Genomic DNA, 15,677 nt, shown 5'->3' with positions numbered 1-15,677 from the left:
AACTTTTGGGCTGGAAACTGAAGCTACTTCACAAGTTGAATTACTGTTAGAAACTCAAAGCGCTGGGCTAATTCAGGTTCTCAGGCTGCATGCTAGACTCACCAGCGCTCTCCTGTGTATGCTGGTCTATGTCTGTATACCATACACAAAACACTTTGTTCCAAGAACAAGCTAGTTATTGGTTTATCGCTTCAAGAAGCCTGGAGTTGTGTGTAACACGCTCATTACCCATACTCTCAGACCTCAGTTTGGATCTGAAGCCAACAAAAGCAATATCAAATCTTACCATTGTTTTCCATGGATTTCAATGCTTTTTCATTTGCTCTATTACCAACTTCTTGGCTTTTTCTTATCACAATGAATAATTTAATCTTTTGACAGATGCAGCAGTTAAATTTTGCTGCACGCTCTCCTTGACCCCCGCTTGGCTTAGTGGTGCAGCTGTTCTTGCCAGAGCCCCTGTCCCTTGTGGATCCGGCGCCGGCTGCGCATGCACGACGCCCAACAGCAAGCACGGCTCTTCCAGCAGCCTCCTGCCACTGCCAAATACCCAAGGAGCAGGAGGCGCGCCACTGCTGTCTCGGGTATCCAGGAGCGAGAGGCTGCCCCTTCGCTCCCGTCGGGTCCCTCCGAGGGGACCCGGACCCTCCTGGCAGACGTGCCGTGCTCAACCCGTTAGCGGGTGATCGCATCTCACATGAGCTGGTGCAAAGCACCACGGGGAGAAGGTCTTGGGCAAAATCCAGGTGAATATGAGGCTTTTGACTGAATTCACACCACTTCCCATTTTCTCATCCCCGACAGGCCTTGCCGTCTTTCCCGTGCATCCCTGTGGCTCTGGAGCGTGCAGGTGTTTGCCTGGCGAGAGCGCGGGCGGCGCTGCTCCGCCGTCGGGGCTGGGTGCCGCACGGCTTCCCGCACCCCGCGGCTGCTCCTTCGGCAGCTCCGGCTCCAGGAGCGGCTTCTAGATCTGAGGAGCAAAACTACAAAATCCTTTTCCTCCCAAACGGCACAAACACATAAGCAGTTAAAGTGAGTTACTGACCTCTGAGCTGCAAATGAACCAAACATTACTGATTAGGGTTTTTAGGCAGAGATAATGATTTTTTTTATTGGAGGCCTTCGTTCTGAACAAGCCTCGTGGAACACTATCTGTAGGCAGCGACTGCCTGTGCCAGTTAATGGTAATCCATATTTATAAAACTATAGTCCATCAAAGTGGTATGAATATTTTAAAAGCCATGGACAAATCAAATTGTCTTTGTCAAATTGCACGCTCTCCACATTGAATATATTTTATGATTCTTCCTAGCACAAGAACCAACGGGTTCCCTGCACTAGCTGAAAGCTGCCTGCCTAATTTTTGCTTCTGTAAACAGGCGAGTCTCTCCGCTGTTTTAAAGAACTCAATGAGCTGTGGAGATTGACATTTAAGCCATAAAATTGTACTTTATTTGATGAAGTTAACAAATAATGTATGAAGTAGATTTATTTGATGCCTCTGTGAGAACTAGCTGGTTCATCCTTATAGAAACAAATTGACTATTTTTGAAGGACTTTTTAAAGATGCGGCAACACGCTGATGAGCGAACGCCGGGCTTGCTCGGGAAGATCACAAAGAGGAGAATGAGCTCAGGGGACCCTGGGCGCTGGCGGAGGCTGCACCGCGCAGTGCCAGCACTCCGCCACGGAAAGGAACAAATCCAGGCAAGTCAAAGAGGACTCTAAGCGGGTTGTAATTCCTGGTGGGCGCCCGTCAAGCTTCGCTCATCCTCCACGTGATCCAAACCTCGTATGACATCAGTAGGCACAAGCTCCTCGCCTGCTGTGGGCCCGCCAAGCCCTGCTGCCCGGATCAGCCCCAGGAGCCTGCTGGGGGTCTCTGAGCAGCTCCTTTTCCTACCAACAGCTGCTGAAATCGGAATTGTGTTCTGAAACTTTCTTTCATTCTGTCACACGTATGCTTTAACCTACTTCAGCTCCAATACAGATGCATGCAATGTATTCGTGATCCTGCAAAACCTGCGACAGCTGAGGGCTCGCACCACGTAGTCATGGCCAGTGGGATGTGCGCTTGCCTGCTGCCTCCGAGAGGCGAAGGCCAGGGCGAGAAGGTGCTGTGGCCCACACAGAGACACCCAGCGCTGCTCCTCGCTGGTGGATCAGGGCCGTCTGTTGTCTCTCACGGGAGAAGCACCGCAAGCTGTGTATCTGCACAAAGAACGTGCATGGTGCTACCTGGGACTTGTACCTGCAGATGCAGGTTTTAAATGCTACTGGATTGTAAATGTTTAAAAACTTAGAAACGTTTCTTAGAAACACTTCTAAAGCATTTCCCTTTGCTGACATCAACGTGCACAGCACCCTTGCAGAGCTGCGAGCTGGACACCTCCCTTCTGCACCGTGCTTGCAAACAAGTAGAGGCCTTTGCAGGCAGGGGGCGGCCAGCAAGCGAGAGGTGGGGAGGTTGTTCCCCAGCCCCACTGCCTTAGTATGCATCGGAACAGCAACACTGATGGCAGCCACAAATCACCCTGCAGACAGAGGCAAGTGTCGAACACGGTGCATGCTAACAAATCAAGCGGGGAGCAGCAAGGTAAAGCAGGAGTGCATGAGTGGGGACATGACGATGAAATCCTGGTAGTGATCGGATTGCGAGTGTCATCCCTGGAAATAAAATGCTGGCATTGAGGCAGGCCTCACCTCTTCTGTCTGAATTTAACGGCAAAAAGTTTTGCCACATCTATCTTGTGATGTCAGAGAGACAGGCTGATAGAGCAGAGACAGCTGAGACAGCGCTAGGTTTAGCAGACAAATAAATTTGAGAATCATCTGCATAGAAATGGAAAGCTACTCCATGCTGATGAATAATATAACCCAGTGGCAGCATATAAACACAAAATAACAACGGGCCCAATATAGAGCCCTGGGGAACCTTGGAAACAACTTCACTAATGGAAGATGAAAAATCACCCATCGAAACAAAATGCTGTCTATTTGATAAATAAGATTTGAACCGACGGAGAGCAGTATCAGATAAGCCAAGCGAGCTGCTCATGTGACGATCCAAGAGGATACCTTGAATAGCAGCATCAAGTGACAAAGACCTAACAGTGTGAGAACACATCCCAAATTAGGGCTAAAATATGAATTTGCTGAACCAGGCTGTCGCAGCTGGGCTTGGCCGCTTCCCACTCAGGCGGCCTTGCCGAGCCACGGGAAAGGAGTCCGGTGCGGGTGGCGCCGGCAGCACCCCCGCACCACGAGCCAGCGCCCCTCTGCCTGGGTGGCACGGCCGCCGCACGCGTGGGGACGGCTGCCCGCGCCGCTCCAGGGACCACCACGGCCCTGGGAGCTCTGCTGCGTTTCGGCCTCGAGGGGTGGGGAGGGAGCCGCGTCCAGAAGAGCCCTGGACTGTGCCCAGACCGTCACCGCCTGCCCAAGCAGCAGATGGGAACCCGTGTGCTGAGAAAGAGAAACTCTCCCCTGTCACGGACGCCTCTGCTTCTCCATAGTTTGGCTGTTCCCGTCTTATAGGCAGAAATAGGGTGCTGGATTGGGGATCTCTGCTCTGCTTGTTTCTCTTTCAAATTTGAAACTGTTCTCTCCAATTTTGTGGCAATACTAAATAATATGAAACACAGGTGAGAGCCCTTGAACTGCAAAAGCAGCAAATGAAAAGCGCTGGGAAGTCTTTGCAGGCACATTTTAAACAGCGATGCAGGGTATGTCACTGCAAGTGTGAAGCATTCTGGTGAGCGGTTAAGAAGAAAAGAAGATGAGTCACCCGAGCTCCAGCAGTTACTGCTGTCAGGAAGGGTTTGCAAGCTCTCTGCTTCCAGGTGCTGCCCTGCTCGGTGCCTCGCCGCTGCTCTGTTCTGCTCGTGCTGTCTTCACGGCATGTGGTGCCTGGGCTGTCCTGCTCCAGGACTGGTCTCAGTATTTATTTTCATGTTCTACAATGAAAATTAGAGAAGCATAGAATCATTAAGGTTGGAAAAGACCTCTAGAATCATCAAGTCCAACGGTCATCCCAACACCACTATGTCTCCTAAACCATGCCCTGAAGTGCCATGTCTACACGTCTTTTAAATACCCCCAGGGATGGCGACTCCCCCGCCCCTCTGGGCAGCCTGTGCCAACGCCTGACCACTCCTTCAGTGAATAAATTTTTCTTAATATCTAATCTACGCAGCCTGAAGCTGCGTAAGATGTCATAAGATAATTGCTGGAGAAAATAAAACTTTTTGTCAATAAAAAAGGGAATGTACCGAGAGGACAGTACCATCGGCTCACACGCAAACCAGTGGTTGCGGTAGATGGTCTGAACGAAACCCTGCTGAAACAGTGTCACCGTCACCACCCAGCAGCGCCCGGCGGTGGCTTGTGCGGCCGCTTCAGCAGGAGCAGGACATCAGCGCTGCATGAAAGAGCCTTGTCCCACTTGTCCCAAAATGAGAGTTGCCAATTTAAAGATGGAAAAAGTCCCTGGATGAGTCGAGCCCTCAGTGTTTCCCATTGGGACACCACCACCACAGTCCCTGGCCCAGCGAGCTGGACTGCTTATAAACAATTACATTGTTTGGAAATATACTAATAATTCTGTCAGACGCATTAACATCACCCATTGCCTTCTAACAAATTGACACCTTTTTAGCCAAAAGAAATTCTTATTAGTTCTCATTTTGATGGCTTTTCCTGGAATAACTATAAATTATGTTTATTTCACATAATTCCTCCTGTCAGTAGTTATAAATAACTGGTTCATATGGAAATTATGATTCTGGCCTCTATATACGTGTACCTTAAACATAGCACTGCAGCGGCGAGGGGGTAATGAATCGTCCAAGTTTTCATTGATGGACCTTTCTAATTTAAAGAGTGACTAAAAATGTATTTGCCAACAGTCTTCCTATCTTGGTTCTTACCGCTTTAAATACCTACAGCTCTATTGTATCAGTCTTTTTTATATAACATTTTTCATACAGTGTATCTCAAAGCACTTTACAGGGCAATTAATTACCTGGAGGAGAGTGACGGGATGCAGGCAGCGATGACGGCCATTATGCAGTCAGCAGCGTTCCCCACACCGCGCTCCGCATTTGCATCGCTGTCATTTAATTTGTGGTGGTATTAATGGCAAGAGAGAGCGGGAGTGGGATGGGAGAAGTGCCAGCGCGGCCGCCGGCAGCTCTCCTCTCCCCACTCCTCCATGACGGGCTGCGCGACGCGGCTCACCGCCGAGGAGGGACCGTCCTGGCATGGGACGAGGGCAGAGGAGCAGGGTCTCGGTGCTGGGGTCCCTGCTGCGGCGGGGGGGCTGCAGGGCAGGCGCAGGTCCCCACCCCACCCCTGCCTCTTCAGGGCAAAGCCCACCGAAAGGGTGCTGCCTGTTGGCAGGACTCAGATTCCCCCATTGTTGGAGGAAATTCTGATGGTTCCCATTTTATTTCTCAAAATCTGAACAAAACAAAATGTATTGAAACCTCCCCATACAATGAAAATGGCCCTTTGGGTTTGCTGGAATGCCAAAACTCTTCCATTTTCCTTTTGGAGCGTAGCTTTTCCTTTATTATTATTATTAAAAGTATATAAAATATGTCTGGCTTTTTCTGGTAGTAGAGAACCCTCAACATCAAGGTCTGTAATTTCTATGTAAATACATTTGTTTTCAATCTTGGTCAACTCATTGTTCAGTGGCTTTCCTTCAGGCTTCTGGAAATAAAGAAAAAGACTATTTGAACAACAGAAATTAAATCTCTGCAGGAATGCTGCATAGCAACATTTAAATATAGGCATAATATAACTAGAAATTATATTTTAAGAATAATTCTTGACATTCTTAACCACCTTCAAAACAAGCCTTTCACTTTGCAAAAAAAAGGTCAATAACTTTGCATCCTCACAAACATAAGCTTGATCAAAACAATTTCTGGTATGTAAAAAATGTACACTGAAATTTGTGCCTTCCCAATTCTTTCAAGTGCCCTTTCCTGCCAATGCAGCACCATTTAGCCAAGCTGCATAAAATACACCCAATCAATATCAGCATCACTCAAATTTTAAAACATTGGAGGAGTTTCTTGAGAATTTTGTCCATATGTTTTCATTACAGTTGACTGGATAATTCATAACAAATTGTTTAGACAACACAATTCATCTGGTTTCTTTCCCCCCCACATCTCCTGTCTACAAGTAGGCAATGTGATCCTTCATTATTATTTTTTTTTAACTCCAGGATTTCTCCAGAAAATAATTCTCTCTGAACCAAAAATGTCATGGTCCTGATGATCAAGGCAAAGGATAACCTATCTTTTATTAACCAGCTGGGTAGTTCTTAAAAGCGAACTTGCTTTTGGGCACAAGTTGAGCTGATGAAGAGACTGTGGCTCCGAAGCCTGCCCACTTTGTCTCCAATATCATTTGGTTTAAGTCATCTCCCTGCAGGCTTCTCTTTTTAGGACTAAAAATGGCATTTTTGCAAAGATGTACACTATTCAAAATTTAATTTCAGTAAATATTTCATCATTCAAGCTTAAATTATCCTTTTTGAGGAAAGAAAACTCAAAACAAGTGGAATTGAAGCAAACTTTTGGGTTGAAACCAAGAAACCTTTTGAACCCCATTTGTCCAGGAGCCTTCCATCCTCCGGACCTTGCCGCCTTCCCGAGGCTGGCAGTGGTGAGGTGCTGAGATCTTTCCAAGCAAAAAGTGGCATAAAAGCATCCCCAACTGACTGGTGGAGGGCAAGCCCGCTGTTTGCTGACTGTCTCCACAAATGACAAGGCATTACAAGGCTTAACGCTACCGTAGCTGCTGAAGAGGGTCGTTGCTCAGGACCAGGCCAGGCCAGCTGAAGCTGGACGGAAGGGGAGACCTGTGCCATGCTGAAGGTCGCTGGTGACCTGGCTTGCAGCAGCAATCCATCAGGATCCATCTGCAGAGAGCCTGGCACTGCGGAGCCTCCAGAACGGCTCAAATGGATGCCCTACGGGGCTGCTGGGATGGCCGATTGGGCAAGGGATCCGACAACATGTCGCAGCAGTTAATTAAGTAGCGAGAACGACGGGGGACACGGCCCTGCTGCTGAGGGGACAGAGGGTGAAGGAGAGCCGTCCAGGCTGCAGCAGGCGGCCGGGGCACCCCGGCCACGCTGGGATGCCTGAGCGGAGGTTGGTGTGGCTGGGGGAGCCCCCAGCAAAGCGAGCACCCCGGAGCGGCTGCAGAGCCCTTGGGTTTGCTGAGCTCCTGCACTCAGATTGGCCGCTGACAACCGAGGTGTGTGGGCTCAGCATGCAGCAGCTATTCCGCTGTCCTGATCTCTCTCAGAAGCACCAGCTGTTGTTTCATCTATCTTTGTGGCCAGCAATCTGCTACCTGAATTGATAGATATCATCCTCCTAAAAATAGCAACAGCAGATTTCAACCTATCCATGGTAAGAAGATGGTACGGGTAATAAAAGTGCCCCGCCTGCCTGCAGAGCGGGCGGCCGAGCCCCGTCACCCCCGAGGACAGACCCCACCGCCCGCACCCCGGGGCAGCGGCCGCACAGGCGCACGGTGCCCGGCGCAGCGACGCAGCAAGGAGGCGTTTTGGGGTTCCCTCGTTTGCTCAGCGTTCATCAGCCGCTGCAGTCATGTGGCTGCGCTCGCCGGGCGGTGGTTATGTGGCAGAAAGCACAGGTGGAAACAGCTCCGGAGTTTGGAAAGTTGTCCCTGTTCAGCCTGTGCAAATCAGGGGTTTGCAAGGAAATCAGACGGCAGTGGATCGGCTCGCTCAGTTCTATCGATCCCCTTCGCGCACGCAACCGCCCCTGTCATACACACCAGCCTTGCATTTCGCAGCTATTTAAGCAGTGGGAAATGTGAGAGATGCACCAAATACAAGCGTGGGGCAACCTTCAGGTGCCCAGAGCACCTCACAGACTCCTCTCCCAAAGCAAACGTTTTGTTTAGCAGCTGGCAAAGCCCAGATCAGGCAGAAACTCAACCCTGCTCTCAACAGGCTGTGCCGCCGCGCCGGCCCAAGACACGGCACGCAGGGAGCCCTCCCGGGCTGCCAAGCACCCTCGCCACCAGGGCCGCCCTCCGGTGCCCCTGCAAGCACCGGTGCCCTCGGGACAAGCACCTGCGAGGCGACCCGCTCTCCCCGGCCGGCTCCCGCTCTGCGTGGAGCGCGCACGCAGAAATCTGCAGTGGGCGGAAAACAAAGGGATCCTGCACTCGGAGCCATATGGATCGCACGTATATACAATGCACAATAAACAACACATCTTTCAGTCTGGGTCTGTTTGAAACCTTCCGACATATGTTCTGCTAACAGTTTAACAAATTGATTGCTAATGTTATCCTGCTCTGAAATCTGGCATAATGTGCAGGAGGGGGAAAAAAAACCCAAAACAAAAGCATTCCTACCTCAACAGAAATTCACAAGAAAAGCTATTAGAAAAGGCTTCAGGATGCCTGACAGGAGAGAATTTCATGCCAATTTGTGTGCTCGTTGGAAAAATCATTTATTAAAAAGAAGATATACCTTCATGTTAGTGAGATGAGGGTGTAAAACTGAGCTGGGTCTCCCACTGCTTCAGCTCTATAACTCAAGTTATATTCATCAGAGGCATATATTTAAATCATAGCTTACTTTGCTTTGTGTTCTGAAATTTATTAGCCTACTACTTAAATGTTTTATTCATTAGGCCATGTAAATAATGCATGGTTGTTTCCATGGCAATTTAACCCCTTCTCTCTGGGAGACCCGCAGATTCCCCATCTCATGTGCCTGCTTAATTGCCATGATCAGATTTGCCGTTTCCTCCGCGTTGAGGCGATGGCCATTTTTCTCCTTTTTGTGTCAAATTCATTAGGAGGAAACTTTTCCATTGACAAATAAGATGTGTTCAGGCACAAGGAGGGAGGGGAAGGAACTGTGCCAGGTCATTTAGCAGAGTTTGGGCATAGCTAATGTTTGCAGTTTCTGCTCTTCGCGGGGGTCCTGCTGCACTGTTAGTCCCCGTGCTGCGGCAGCGGCGGCCCCGGCCCGACGTGGGTCTTCCCCCTCGTGGGTCCCCAGGACACCCTGGGGAGCACGGTCCCGCAGGGAGGAGGCATCGCCCTGCTCTGAGTGCACATGGAGAGGCCAGCGCTGACGACAAGGCTCTGCAGCAGTGCCCAGGACCCGGCTCCCTGCAGGGCACCGGGCTCTGGCCGAAGGAGTGTTAGCCGGGGCCGCCTTGGGGGGCTGCACCCTGGACAAGGCTGGTGGCAGCGCTCGGTCCTGCAGGCTACAGCGCTCAGGCCCCGCGTCTCTGGCTTCGCGGTGCCCGCGATGGAGCCGCCAGTAGCTGATGGGAGAGGTCAGTGGCCACCACCAGCTTGCTGCCGCAGGGCGGGCGGGCCCCCTCCTCCACCGTGTTCTGCCCATTAGAGAGTCACGCTCTCTAATGCATGTTAAACAGTTGCTTAGGATGCAGGAGTCTATTTTATGTGCTATTTAAAACTATTATACACACACCGTGCCGAGAACGAGGCTTGCGGCCCCATCTTACTCCCTCTCATTTAGTAGCAGGTAACGCTCCCCAACACACATTTCTAAAAAACAAAAAAGAGCCCCCAGATCCACTAAACAGGGAGGAAAGGCACAAACTGTCTTGTTTCTGTGTCCTCTGGCTTTCATTACCCAGCTCTAACCTATCCACTAAGACCTCTTACTAAACAGGACATCCTCTTCGGTTTACAATGATAAAACTCCCCGCAGTTGTCTCTGGAGTGGTGCACTTGCAGCTACACAGACCTCTTTATAGGCAGCAGTAACAGGCTGATCTAATTTACGCTAGCAATACGCTTGGAGCCCATTCTTCCCCTTCCCTCCACCTTTCCCCAGCCAGGCTGCCCCCAGGTTTGGCCTGGGAAGCCTCTCCGGGGTTGCTGCATCCCTGCATCCGCTGCATCCCTGCATCCCTGCATCCCTGCATCCGCTGCATCCCTGCATCCACTGCACCCACTGCACCCACTGCATCCCTGCATCCACTGCACCCGCTGCACCCGCTGCACCCCTGCATCCCTGCTGCTCGCACAGCACTGCTGCACAGCTGGGAACCCACCGCCGCACTGCAGGCAGCCTCTCCAATGCACCATCCTGCGCCTGAGGATTAGGTGTCACCTGCCCGGGGTCAGCCCGATGGGCCCCTGGGAGCCGCCTGCATGGCTGCCAGGCGCTCCTGCTGCCCAGCCTTTCCTCTGAACCAGAACCTGCAGGTGACAAAGTGAAGAGATTTGGGAACAGTTCAGAAACAGGAGTAGAATTTAAAATAATCTGCTTATGTTTGGCTGTAGCCTGAAAGAAATTAGATACCATTCAGTAAAGACAAGCACAGAACAGGTCCACATGGAAGAGGAAAAATCAAACACAAATGCAGAGTGTGGGTTGCTGCTTGAGTCAGCAGAAGATGGGGAGGATCCAGGGTTTGCAATAACCACTGCATCTGTCAGCAATGTGATGCTCTGTTACAGATCCTATACTAGGATGCAGGGAGAAGGTAACCTACATTTCTAGCCTGAGAGAAAATTCAGCTTTACTCCTTACAGGGGAGGGCTCAGCTTTCCTTTTTTAGGGGGAAACAGAAAAGGGAAGAGGATCCAGAGTTTCAGAGTAAACCAGCAGGCTTAGAAAATGCAATGCATGATGGAAAACCGGTGGGGCTGAAATTAGTGTAGAGCAGAGAAGCTCTACCCATTAAAGTCTGTGAGTACATGGAAGTTTGAGCTAAAGATAGTTGTCCTTTTTTCTTGTGTAACGGGAAGGACACAAATATTGTGCCGACATTGCGGGAATGAAAATCTAGGTGGGATAAGACAGCAACTTCCAAACCATAAGCAAGTTATAGTTATACTCTAGTGCAGATAACAGGCTATGGACGGTCACTGGAGGGTTTTACAGAGCGGTAGAGAAACATCTGCAAGGAATCATCCAGGACTCTGTGACCCTGCCTCACTCTGACAGATGGAGTAGGTGATCTTTTGAGGTCAGTTCCAGTCCTACATGTCTATAATTCTTTGTATAAAAATGATAATGAATGCCTTTAACTCAGGAAGACTGCTAGTTAATGTCCTACAAATGTGAAGGTGCATCCAGCCCAGCAGCTCAACCAGGACTGCTTCAGACAGTCTTTGTTCCACAGGTCAGCAACAGCAGCAAAGCTGTGGTTACTGATGCTGCTCAGCGGGAAGGACGCCTGGAGGGAAGCCAGGGCTCGATCCTCAGTTCTATCATACGTGTTCCTCATTGCAGTGCTGCTGAAATCCGGGGCCCAGAATCACCCTTTGTGTTTGTGCCAAAATGCAATGTAAGCCCATGAAGCAAACTTCCCAGGAGCACGGGATAACTACGGGCAGCTTTGACATGCACGTTGGAGCTGCAGGCAGTGAATGGATTCAGTCCCATTATTTCAGATCTGATTAAGTTTATTTTTAAAATGTAACCATCCTACAAGAATCTTTTCCATATAAAATACAGGCAGGAACCAGGTAGAGGTTAGGAGAGAGAAATCATTGAGCTCCACGGATCTGAATAGCTGAGATCAATCACCATGAGCCATGGAGATGAGATTTGGGACAACATCTCCACACAGGCCTTCAGAGGCTTGTAGATCTGCCCAGCCGTGCTCTCGTCCATGATGGATGGTAGGAGAGATCTGCTTTTCCTCAGAATTGGCTTTGACTTAATTCACTCTTAGCATGGAAGGAGGAAAACAAAGGATGAACAATCAGATTTCCCATTTAGCACCTGGCTCTTCCATCTCCATGCTCCTCCCGAGCACCGCGGCTCTGCTGTGACCGTGCTGCCACAGCAGCAGATGTAACCTCTGCGTTACCGGTGTCCAGAGCAAGGCCTCCCACAGCCCCTGCCAGCTCCCACGGAGAGGTGAGCCCATGCCACTCCTCTCAGAGGGCAGTGGGATGCCGGACTGCGGGAGCTGCACCCGTAGCCATGAGGCGTGCTGAGCTCCGCCAGCCAGCCTTGCAAGGTCCCAGCCTGCGGGGCCTCACCCATGTCCCTGAGATACCACGGGGAAACCACCGTCCCTCTTCTCCATCATCCCATGTGTTTTGGGAAACCACCATCCCTCTCCTCCAACATGCCCTGTGCTTCCTCTCTTGATCATTTCAGGAAGGATTCACACCTTGCAGCCCCTCGCAGTGCTCTAACCCTCACGGCGCCCGCTGTAGTTCACAGGCTGGCTGCTCCCGTGCCCCAGTGCTTGCTTGCTTCCTAACGTGCTCTGCCCAGAAACCCATTTATCTCCGTCTCTGGCTCCTTCCAATTGTTGCTCATCCTTGTTGCTCTTCTACAGGCTCCCTCCCACCCTCAGCACCATCCCTCAGCACCTCGGTGCTGGGGTGAGCCCCTGGCCGGGGGATGCAAGCGCCTGTAGGCGCAGTGTCGGTGCCCCTTCAGTGGGAGCAGAGCGGTGAAACGTCGGGCTGTCACTTGCGCTGAGAGGGAGGCAAGCTGTGTGTCGTCAGAAAGCCAGCGAATTCATTGATCTTCCTGAGAACATCAATCTGTCTTTCTAATACCGCAATCAGGTGTCTCACAGAACAATTTGCTGAGTGACAACACTCACAAAAACGTGTTTGCTTCTCTCCCAACTCCCCACAACCAGAAATATCCTTGACAGCGTTCGCTGGGTGCTCAGGGCTGGGCAGCCTCTTTCTGCCTGATTTCAAAGCTGCTCAGAGCGCAAAGATTTAACGTTGGGGGTGAGTCATTGGCCTCTGTTCTATGTAAAATGGATCCTGAAAAGCAAAACCAGCAGAGAGGAGCCGTCACGACAACTGCTGACGCCACCTGCAAACAGCATGAGGGTCCCGCTGCTGCTTGTGCAAGTGCTGGGCCCAGCCACGTGCACTAATGCTTGCACATGCTGGCCTGCAGCCAGGCTTCCATAAAACATGGTAGGCTAAATACAACTCAGGAAAAGTGCCAACTGAGTTTATTATATTGCAACGTCTGCTCCTGCAGTCTGTCATTTACTTTCTTACCAGCTATTTTCTGTAGAAGTAAGCATGTATTAAGTTTGCAGGACATAACAAACCTTGTGAAGCGGGCTGCCGAGGCTGCTATTAGCCGGAGAACTCCAGCAGCACACAGCGTAATTCATGTGATTCAAAGAGATGTATTTTATTAACAAGGCCGTGCTGATTGCCTGTTAAGTAGCTCTGTGTTAATAACCCACTGTAGATGCCCTTCGCAGGGAGCCATGTTGTGCTTCCACATCTACTCCTCCGAGCTTGAGCACCCCAAGACGCCGTCTCCCCGCTGTCACGCCCGCCTTGGAGACCCTCGCAGAGCTCCCCAAGACACCGCTGCATGGGCCTGAGCCTCTGTCACCCCCGGACCTGTCAGGAAAACGGAGGCGTTTGTTTCCTGCACCATAACGTGCCGGGCATGAGTTGGGAGGAGGACAGACGAGTGGGAGCGTTGCTTCTCTGCTTTGGAGGCACCCGTCCCGAATTTCCTGCCCAAACTGTGTGGTGACAGCGTCCCCTTCTTCTGCACCTCCATGTGTGAAGGTGGCACCCGGAGCCCACAGCAGGAGCTCAGAGCTGGTGTCCTGGCGCGGGCTGTGCTTGGTTCTCAGCCTGCAGGGCAGGAGCTGAAGCCCTCCCGTGGGATCCGTGGGCTCCTGCCGGAGCAGAATATCCGCTCTCCTGCTTTGTTAAGCCATTCACACCCACAGCTCCCTTCACATGCTGCTGACAGGTTTGCAATCCTGCTGCATCAGCCTTGGGGAGGACGTGAGAGGTGCTGCGTAGTTTTTGTGTGCTGCTGGTCCATAGAGTTATTTCGGTGGGGCCTGTCCAGTGCTTCCAAAGGGAAAGGGGGGCTCCTGCGGGGGCTCCTGCGGAGCCGGGGCTTGTTCCGTCGGCAGGCGAAGGGCTGTGTCCCTCCAGCAGTTACCTGGGCAATGCTGCCCGTCCCGCTGCCGGCCAGTCCCGGCTCCGGGGCAGCGCACGACAAGCGCTCCTGGCCGGGCGCTGGGCTGGGGGGACGGGCAGGCAAGGCGTGGCCTTCCCTGTAGCACTCGCCAAAACACGGGGCTATACGAGAATTAGCGATAACTGACTCCTCCGGCACAAGCTGTGCTCCTCGTGCCATCCTGCTGCGAGGCCTCCGCCACGTTCCCCCCCGGGAAAGACCTCGAAGCCCTGGAGGGCCGCGGGGCCCTGTCCGCTCCGGTGCCCGCCCGGGGCTGAGCCAGCGCTGCCCCTCTGCTGTAGCCGTCGTGCCGCGGCCGTGCCCGGCCCTGCGCGATGTCCCTTGCTGGGGATAGGGGGACAGGGGGACAGGGGGACAGGCCTGCCGCCCCCTCCGAGGCAGGCACTGGCAGGCTTTCTTCTCCAGCCGTGCACCCCAGGGAGCGACTTGCCGCTGAACGATTCTTAGAGGGTTTTGAAAAACAAGCAGCCGCATAAAGGGTTAACAGTTTATTATATTTTTTTCTGAGTGATTTTATCACTGTCGTTAGAACATTCATTGAACTAAGTGAGAAATCCATCAAGACGTGACAGCAATGTGCAGACTAATGGCTGTTAGATGGTAATAATTTTTAATATGATTTTTATTTCACTTAATTTCATATGTGCTTGACAAAAGGTCCCGTGTCACTAGGGAGCTGTGTGGAACTGGGAATACGCTGATGTGAAGGTCTATTAAACCAACTGTTTGAAGTATTTTTAAGTCCCAACTTCAGAATTCCAGAGAAAACTCCAGCATTTTAACCTTTTTTGGCAAGACGACACTGAGACAGCAGGAGAACACAGAGTGCCAGCTCCTAGGGGTGGATCATCCTTAGGCGTACACTGTGTATTTCTCAGCTCAAACTCATTTCTCCAGGGCTTCTCCTAAATTCCTGATGCAAAGACCAGCTGACTGCTATGCCCTGGTAGCCCCTCTTGTCTGGACCCCCGCATGGGTTTGTCTGTGTTTCAGGTTAGGAGGTAAGGACAGGGCCAGCCCGAAGGAGGAAGATTCCCTAAAACCCTGGGAGGCAGCTCTGCCCAGCGGCCACCTCTGCCTCGTGTCTCTTTCTGCTGCAACAAGTTGTAGAATATAATGTTTGTAGGGAAGTTTGTGATCAGCAGCTGAGAGGCACCGCTGCAAATTAATAATTAATATTACTGCCAATGAACCCCGCCAGTGTCAAGGGACAGAAACAGGAAAGGCCACTACTGAAGTCGTCCTCTAAAACCACATGTCAAAGCTACTGCAATTGAGATCTAAATGCAGCTTTGCCCAGCTGAGAGCAGAACCACGCAACTTCTTTCTCATGTCTTTATCTTGTCCATCTCAAAGGTCAGGAATTTGAAGTAAACATGAAGTAAACCCTGATTTCTGAAGAGGACATTCCCTTGGGAAAGTCTTTTGTTGTCTAGTGAATGTGGAGCCAGACTTTTCCTTCAGGCACTTAATGCTGCCACCCAGCAAAGTCAGAATGTCCTCGGACAGCCGAAGGCAAACCCGTGGCCTCACCTCCACGCCAGCCACCAGGAAGGAAAGGTGTGACAAGGAGTTTCCTAACGCCCATCACATCAGTCAAGCTCCTCACCCGCAGCCTGCCGTGGCTCTTCTCCGAAAGGAAACATCAGCGGAGACTCTAGTGCAGAGGGGAAAGAGC

This window comes from Phalacrocorax aristotelis, chromosome 17 (assembly GCF_949628215.1).
Source record: "Phalacrocorax aristotelis chromosome 17, bGulAri2.1, whole genome shotgun sequence".
NCBI lineage: Eukaryota > Metazoa > Chordata > Aves > Suliformes > Phalacrocoracidae > Phalacrocorax > Phalacrocorax aristotelis.
The sequence above is the reverse complement of the archived record's forward strand: the minus strand, read 5'-3'. Positions refer to the sequence as shown.